At 36.7% G+C, this 8,628-nt stretch overlaps 1 protein-coding gene across 4 annotated transcripts in view; it reads left to right on the top strand.

Moving 5' to 3' along the window:
• The window catches only part of SLC9B2 (solute carrier family 9 member B2), a 49,159-nt gene that overhangs the window by 812 nt on the left and 39,719 nt on the right, over positions 1 to 8,628 (top strand). Inside the window, exon 2 of one of the 4 annotated variants that reach the window (XM_073892054.1) lies at positions 7,837 to 7,993. The exons of 2 other annotated variants lie outside the window; for them this stretch is intronic. The gene's annotated coding sequence lies outside the window, so the exon portion shown is untranslated. Of the gene's footprint in view, positions 1 to 4,756; positions 4,861 to 7,836; positions 7,994 to 8,628 lie in introns of those variants that run through there. One more of the 4 variants, XM_025873531.2, reaches the window with a different exon arrangement.

The following is an 8,628-nucleotide window of genomic DNA, read 5'->3' as shown; positions in this document are numbered from 1 at the left end:
GATCATGACCTGAGTCTAAGGCAGACGCTTAACCGACCACCCAGGCGCCCCTGAAACATTTCACTTTAATAAATACGTGTGTGTCTTCTCTGGGCCAAGCAGGCATGGGGACAAGAAGTACAAATATGAATTAAATACAGTTTCTGCCATTCAGCACCTCAAAATCCAGTGAATCAGAATATTCTTAAGTAATTAGATAGTGTGATTCATGCTATACTATTGATGTGAGCAAAGAGGCTGATTCACATATTTCTAGAATATTAAGATCTTTAGAATTATAACCCTAATGACTAGATTTTTCCTTTTTTTTTTTTTTTTTAAGGATTTCTATAGAAGTGGGAAAAAGTCAGTGATGTAGGTCTGTCTTGGAGCCTACTCCAAAAGTTGCTGTGCTGGGTATAGAAGGTTGGCATTCACATCTATTCCTACCTGCTTCTAGTATGCCTTCATGTACAGAACAAACTGGAAAGCTAAAAACACTTCCTAGATTCCATTCCAACTAGAGTTCTAGATGTAAAATTAGAGTCTGGCAAGTAGATGAACTTGTCTGAAATTTCAAAAGCAGATGTGAGTCACAGGCCATCTCCCTGCTATTTTTGGCTGTTTGCTGTTGGGAGGGAAGGTCCAGGAGATGCCAGTCCTAGTCTTCAGAACTGTGGGTGTGGGGAGGGACTTAACAGCCGTCCGTGGTGACAGCCAGACTCAGCATTGTCATGTCATATCACCAGCTCTGTGGCTGTCAAGAAGCAGTTGAGGGAGGTGGTGAACATATTCTGTTCCTTGTCCAGGCAGCTTCCAGATCCCAGCTTCCTCTGGGTCACAGCTACAGTGGTGTTCTTGAACTCCATAGTTCTTGGAGGGCCTTCAGATTGTAGCAAAAATAGTACATTCCTCAGTGGTTCATTTGCTAGTGTTCTAGATGTCATTCCTGGAGGCCCAGTCTAGAACCTGCACTTCTAGCCCTTTCAACATTCTCTAGCCTTTAAATAATTCACTTAATTCCCTGTGTAAAAGCTCTTCCTGTTTAAAATACCTGAAGTGGTTCCAATTTTCTGTACTGACTGATTAATATGTTTGCTATAGGGCCTTGGTCACCTAAGCTGGATCTCTTCCATTTCTTTTGATGGGAAATGAAACCATGAGATTAGATTCAGGGGTTTGCAGTGATGTGAATGCCTTCAGTGAGACTCCACCCTCTGCAGTTGCCATAGACCCTCCACCCCCCCCCACATTTGAGTTTGTTACTCATTGACTAGATTATCTCTGAATTCTCTTGCTCTACATGTAACATAAAATACTTCTTCACTTAAAACATCTACAGAATATGTTCTGTAACAAAGGATTGCTGAATATCTATTTACTATTTACTAGCCCTGTTGATAACTGGTAGGCCAGTGACTCTTGGTCAGTACACAAACACCAATGATAGAAGAGATCTTTCCTCTGGGAGAAAAGGTTTTATATCTTTTTCCACACAAAGCCTAGGAGCATCGTATGTGGGAAAATAGAGCTACTTATATATGCACTTGTGTAATGAGGAAATGTTCTCAGTATTTTGTAGTCATGTGTCATACATGTTAAGAAGAGTATAATTGTGATAAGTTTTAAAGAGTTTTTAACAGCCTTCTAAAGTCATTGAGTATCTCTTGTCCATATAATAAAAGCTCTTTACCTTTTCTAGAAATCTCTTTTATTTTTCTACAGTTTATATGAAGGATTAAAAGGCTTGAATTTGGCAATGTCCCTTATCTGTGCTTTTCAGTAGAGTATTTGTATGCTTTTTTCTCAAGAAAAATCTTATAAAAGGAAGATAAAACATGGGGGGGTACTTTATTGGGACTATGTGGTGTACTTAATACTATATTAAGATTTTCTGTGACATAGCCATTATCACCATTTACTGTTGGAAAAAAACCTATCCAGACTGGCTAAGTAACTTGCCCAAAATGGCCCAACTAGGAGGCAGTGACCCAAGGATTTACATTCAGGGTTTTCATCTCCATTTTCCTCTGACTGCTCCACATTTTTGCACCATTATCCTCATTATACTCTAATTAATATAAATGTGCAAAGATTTCCCTACATGCACTTTCCTTTTCTTTCCTCATCCCTTAATCATGTGGTTCTTCTGCCTGTAATGGTCTTTATTATTTTACAAGGCTAAGTCATCTTTCAAGATTTGATTCAAGTATCACTTGACCCCTTGCCACGCTGGGCAAGACCTCCTCTCCCTGTTCAACTCTGCACCTGCACTTTTCCCACCATAATTAAATTACCTGAAGGTAATACTAACTGTTATAATAAACTCAAAAATCTCAGTACCTTAACATAGTAAAAGCTTATTTCTACTCATGTAAAGTCCAATCAGGTGTTCAGCTGATGGCATTCTACTCAGGGATTGAGGAACCCAAATTCTCCTTATGTTATGGCTTTGTCATCCCCTAAGACCTTAAAAGTTCTTAGTTTCCAGGCATTGGACGGGAATAGAGAAGGTATGTGTTGTATTGCATGGAGGTTTCTTATAGGTAAGGAATAGAAGTAGCATACATTACTTATGCTCACATTGCCTTGGCCACACCTCAGTGACTCACCACAAGGGAGGCTGGGAAATGTCTACTGTGTGCCCAGGCAGCACAGGAAACTGGTTTGATGAAACATACTAGTCTCCTTCCCTCCCTGAAGAATGGAGACTACATCTCAGTAATCTTTGTATCTCTTGTGCTTTACACACCACAGAAAATCAGTAAAAGTCTAATGAACTTCACTGACTGTGAAGGGTTGGAGTTGCTATCTCATGTGCCTAATATCAAAACTCATTCTTTATTATGGTTGTTCAAGGAATGATCTATATCATTCTCTGACTAGGTTGCAACCTTTGAGTGTGGGAACCATGTCAGACTGTTCACTTTTTTTTTTTAGTGTTTTTTTTTAATTGAAGGATAGTTGACACACAATGTTACATTAGTTTCAGGTGTGCAACATAGTGATTCAACAAAGTCTATAAGTTATGCTGTGCTCATCCACAGATATCATCTGTCACTACCATCTGTCACCATACAACATTATTGCAATGCCATTGACTATTCCGTATGCTGTACCTTTCATCCCTCAGACTGTGCATTCTTGAATCCTTACAACAAGGGCTAAAATCTGGCAAGAGCTTAATAGATGTTTGTTGAATGAGTGAATGAGTCCTCAGAGAGAAAAAAGAGGGACGGAGTTAGTCTACTTAAAGTTAGAAAATACTAATTGAGAAAGTGACATTTCAGTTAGATCTTGAATAACTAGTAGAATTTTACCAAGTAGAGAAACCAAAAAAATGAAACCCAGGCAGTGGTAGTAGTGCTGTTTTGTTGTGGTTTTATTTGCTTCATGAACAAACAGAAAACAATCAAATGTTTATAAGCTCAACTTTATTTTTATTCGGCATTCAAATACTACAACGAACTTCAGGGATAGGGAAGGAAAAATATATAACCTTACATTCTATATAATCATTCTGTTGACTAAAAAAAAAGGCACTAAAAACCTTGGCATTGATTTTTTAGCCACTAAAATATTATTTTCTGGATATCTTTGAGAAATATCAATACAGAGGCAGTGCTCTGATTGTTCATCCTCGAGGAAGATTTTACACCGTGTCCAGAAGCTAGGGAAGCACTATAAGCCAAAGGTTCTTCATTACTGCTCATCAGAGTTTCTCCGAGCTGACTCTGCATCAAAATCACCTGTAGTATTGGTTAGGCTGCTTTTGGTGGCAGGTAACATGATATTCTGCCAAAATTGCCTTTGAAAATACAAGTTTACTTTTCACACACAAGATGTCTGGAGGTCAGTGTATCCAGGGTTTGTTCAGTAGCCCAGTGATATCAAGGTTTTTAGGTTGCTTTCCATGAGCTAATTAATCTTGACTTTTTCTTCATGGATAAATGATGGCTGCTAGAGTTCCAAGAAACACAGTCCCCGTCCTCAGCTCCATCCCCTACCACACACACATGCACACCATTTAAAGACAAAAACAGGAGATGAAAAAATAAATACATACATACATAAATAAAATTAAATTTTTTAAAAAGGAGAAGGTTTTTGCCTCTTTTTTTGGAATAAGGAAGATCATATCCAGTGGAGACCAACAGCCTTGCCCACAGATTTCATTGACGAGAAGTGAATCATGCTCAGCCCTAAACCAACAGCTGGCATAAAGGAATGGTGTTACAGAGACTGATTAAGACCAAGCATGATTTATCCCTAGGGGTGGGGAAGGTACACACTGGCATACCTGAGTAATGGCTCTTAGTAGGTAATAGGTTGTGTTGCCACACTTGGAGAGATTGACTCTCTGGAACTTCTGATTTCAGTAGGCCTAGAGGTAATATTTTAAACTTTCAATTAAATGCACTTGTCCTTGATAGGGAGAGAAATTAGAAAGGAGAGAAGCAAGTATTGGGTCCCTTCTTACCTAGGAATAAGTTCCTTTTATTCATATCTCATTACATGGTGTTTTATTTCACAATGATTCAGCCAAATCACTGTATCAGTTAACCAAATAGAATAACAGTTTTCCTTTGATTACCTGGTCTCGTGTGGTTGGCACACCTGACACTTTCAGATAAGGTCATTTTGTTCAGCGGAAACATTCTTAGTGATTTTAGTAATTAATACAAGGAAATTTTAAGTCCCACCCTTCACTTGACCTGAATTTCTCACCGCTGGATAGGTATCCTTTTGGGGATTGAACATTAGATCAGAGTTGATTAGCAGAGTCCAGAAACTGGAAGGTTTCTGTATGTTCTACAAAGACATACTTATATCAGACTGGAGAACCTCCACTTTCAACATATGAGTGGATAAACATCAAAGGTAAGAATTTTTATTGTCATCATTACAGAGTACTTAATGAACAGTCATGGAGATGTTCTTTCAAATGTATGAATATAGCACATACAGTACTCCAGCCATGTGTATAAATTCTCATTAAGATTAGCCTATTAAGTGTTGGTCTGTCCCCAGCTCAGACAGAAAATAACAAGAATTACCAGACTTTATCTGTGTAATGATTCGTTAACAGTAATTTAGCTGATGGCAGTAAGCATATTTTACTTGACCAAGAGCCTATGGACATTCACAAATTGAGAGTTCTTTTATTTCCTCTGGAATATTACAGAAAACACTTTTAAACGTTTAGATTAAAAAAATAATCTGAAAAAGAGAAGGGTGATTTAACAGCCATCTTTCTGTATACGAAAGCATATTTACAGAAGTGAGGCTTTCAAAATGTGCTTCACTTGCCAGGAGGAATAGGGGTCAGTGGACAGGGTTCCTGCAGCTCCATCTTTATTGGTCCCATATGTTGGATTTCAGGATAGGGTTTTATTTGATGAAAGATTTCTTTGGGCTTAAAAAATATTTGAAAACCGCTATAGAAGATGTTAGGCACTTCCCCATCTTCTTTGAAAAACACAAAAACAAAAAACAAAATACCTTAAATTGTAGCAGTGGGATTAAGTTATCTAAAATGAAATTACCAGATTTTATCTCTGAAAAATATTATTACAGAGGAAAGCTTATCATTTTCTTTTCTCTAAATCTTTAAAAATTATATAAGTTTTTAAAAATGTATTATGAATTGCATAAGAAAATCTTCCTATTGTAAAAATCCTAACAATGCAAAAATATAGAGAATAAAAATGGAATTCCAGCCACTCTAATTTCATTTCCTTCCCCAAAGGCAACTACTATTAACAGACTTTTCCTATTTATTTACATACACATGTATGTACATAATTGCTCATATTCTTGATCTGTTATTCTTGATCTACAATTTTCTCTCAAGTTTAGAGGAAGGGATTTAGGAGACTGTTCTTTTCAAGTCCACGGTTCTATGATTTTGGTGGCATATGTCCCTCGTATTGCAACATGAAGCTGAAATTAAGCCAATATGGTTTCTAAGCATGTAGATCAATTCTGTAGGAAATTCTGTATACTGAGAATGTTAAAGAGAGGTTTGAGTGGCCAACAACCTTTGCATATGTTTTTAGAAAACCCTTGGGCTACTAACCTAGCAAGTAGGCAATCACAGCAGTCATAACAGCCATATCCTTTGGCTTAGGTCAAACCACATTCTTCTACTGAAATCTATATTTGAGTCACAGGACTTTGATTAAATTAACATGATTTACTGAATTATGGAATCTGTAAAATTCCACCATTTGACATGAGATTAATTTTTTCTAATATGGTTTACTGTTGTGTATCGATCTGAATAACACAACATCTTGATTGAGAAGCAGAAAAAAAACTTGGTTCTGTTTATTGGCACTTTTAGTATTTATCTAAAATGTGCTCTGCCTTCCTACTTCTCAGCATCATTTTTTAGATACAAAAGTCTCTCAAAGTATCTTAGTTTAACTGAATTTTTTTAAAAGGAGAGCTCCTTAAGCCTTAGAATCTTAAGGCATATTTAAATGGCAAGTTGTCACTTACCCAATTAATAATTCAGAATATGTAAATAGTATTTGTCATGAGAACAGGTTACAAGTTCTCATTTCATTTATTTTGCCACCAATGTTGTGTAACCTAAGTGGATTAGTAAATTTTTTTTGTTTATAATAAACTGTGTAACAGTCATAACAATGGGAAAGAGTAAAGCTGAAGATAATACAAGATAAAAAATAAAAATATTTTCTTATAGGATGTGTTTCCAAACTTCTTATGGAAGTTTGGAATTTACAATTAATTATAGCCAAACTTACAATTAATTGTAGCCAAATATGGTGGATTTTTAAACAAAATATTACAGCAAAAAATATAAAAGTATAATGCAGTGATTTGGTAGAAATGACATGAAGTCAAAGATATAAAGAATTCTCTCATTTGACAAATTTTTATACAGTTTTACTATGAGACTTGGCTGATACTGGCTGTGTTCATTGAAAATAGTTATTTAGCTTCTCTAGGCTTTAGTTTCTCATGTGAATATTAAAGAGATTGAACCAGGTAATATCTAAAGGCCTTTCCAACTTTTATTATTCCATTAAACTGTGATTCTTAATTACTAGGAAACCATCTACTTTCTCCATATTTCCCCACTTTTTATTTTTCCATTCAAGACACCCAAGCATCTCAGTTTAACAGCTTTCTTGAAGCTTTACTGGGATGAAAGATTTGAAAAGACTTTAATGAACACAATGAAAAAACAATTGTCTCATTTAAATAACAATATTGAAAATGAAGCATTTCATTTAAATTAACTTTCTGGATAACTAACACCTATTTTATTGAATACCACATTTTTTTAAACATTCTCTTTACATTTCTAAGTCATACTATATACTTTAATGACTCTTTTTTTTCCTCAAAGATTCTATTTATTTATTTGAGAGAGAGAGAATGAGAGATAGAGAGCATGAGAGGGAAGAGGGTCAGAGGGAGAAGCAGACTCCCCGCTGAGCAGGGAGCCCGATGTGGGACTTGATCCCGGGTCTCCAGGATCATGACCCGAGCCGAAGGCAGTCGCTTAACCAACTGAGCCACCCAGGCGCCCTACTTTAATGACTCTTAAAACAGAAAATATTAGCACATCATTTTTTTTTCTTTTCGTTTTCTTGAAGATGTAAAATCACCTTCCTAAATATCTGTTATTATACAGGGGATCTTTCAGGGCAATTCAGGTATAAAGGTTCTTACTGAGACTTCATTTGGTGGCAATGACAGAAATCCAACTCAAACTGGTAAGGAATTATTGGCTTACCTATAACTGAAAAGGAGCTGCTTCCAGGTGTATCAACAATGTGGTTATTAATTTGAGGCTTTCCTTTTCTCTCCTTCCATATTAAGGATCTGCTTTGCTCTGTGGTCACTTCATTCTTTGGAAGGCTTCTCTGTACATCACAAGGATTTTCAATAGTGAGTCTGGGCTTAGCAACCCCAATGGAAAGAGAGCTCTTTCTCAATGGTTCCAGGGAACGCATTAAAACTGACTCTCATTAGCCAGGTATGGATCACATGCTCATGCCTGAAACAATCAGTGTGACTGGGAAAGAATTTCTCTCTTTGGCCAGGCCTGTCCTCATCTCCAGAGCATTGGTAGAGCATGGGGATTGGGAAGGTGAGGAGGACATGAGTTTCATATGAACAACATGGATGGAGAATAGAGGAGATGGGGATTAGACAAAAGAAAATTAGTATGCTGGTACCAAAAAGTCAGGAAGAAAGATGCTTGGCAAGCCAAAACTGCAAATAAGGAAAAGATATTTATCCCCACATTTTATTGCCTTAAATTGCTATCTTTCCATCTCTTTCCTGTCAAGTATCACTCATGCTCCTCTCAATTTGCTTCTATCGCAATCCTCTTCCTGCATTTTAACTTACAACATCTTATCTTCTGAGGGTTTGGAAACCAGATGAGCAAAGTCATTTGAATTGTTTTAGAAGTAAGAGTTGGTGAGCCCTGAGGGAGTACTTGAGAGCTTCTCTGTAAGTAAGGAGTATAAACTCTCTACTTTTTAATGGGTTTCATGACGTATCTTAGACTCCTTAAAAGGTCATTTTTGCATATTTTCTGATTCCTTTGACAAAACTGTCTTCTTGGTAGGGGATACACTATTGTAATTTCAAGACTCAATGACT

The sequence above is a fragment of the Callorhinus ursinus genome, unplaced genomic scaffold (assembly GCF_003265705.2).
Source record: "Callorhinus ursinus isolate GAN/ISIS: 27379988/994484 unplaced genomic scaffold, GSC_fseal_2.0 scaffold4, whole genome shotgun sequence".
Lineage (NCBI taxonomy): Eukaryota > Metazoa > Chordata > Mammalia > Carnivora > Otariidae > Callorhinus > Callorhinus ursinus.
The sequence above is the reverse complement of the archived record's forward strand: the minus strand, read 5'-3'. Positions and strand labels throughout refer to the sequence as shown.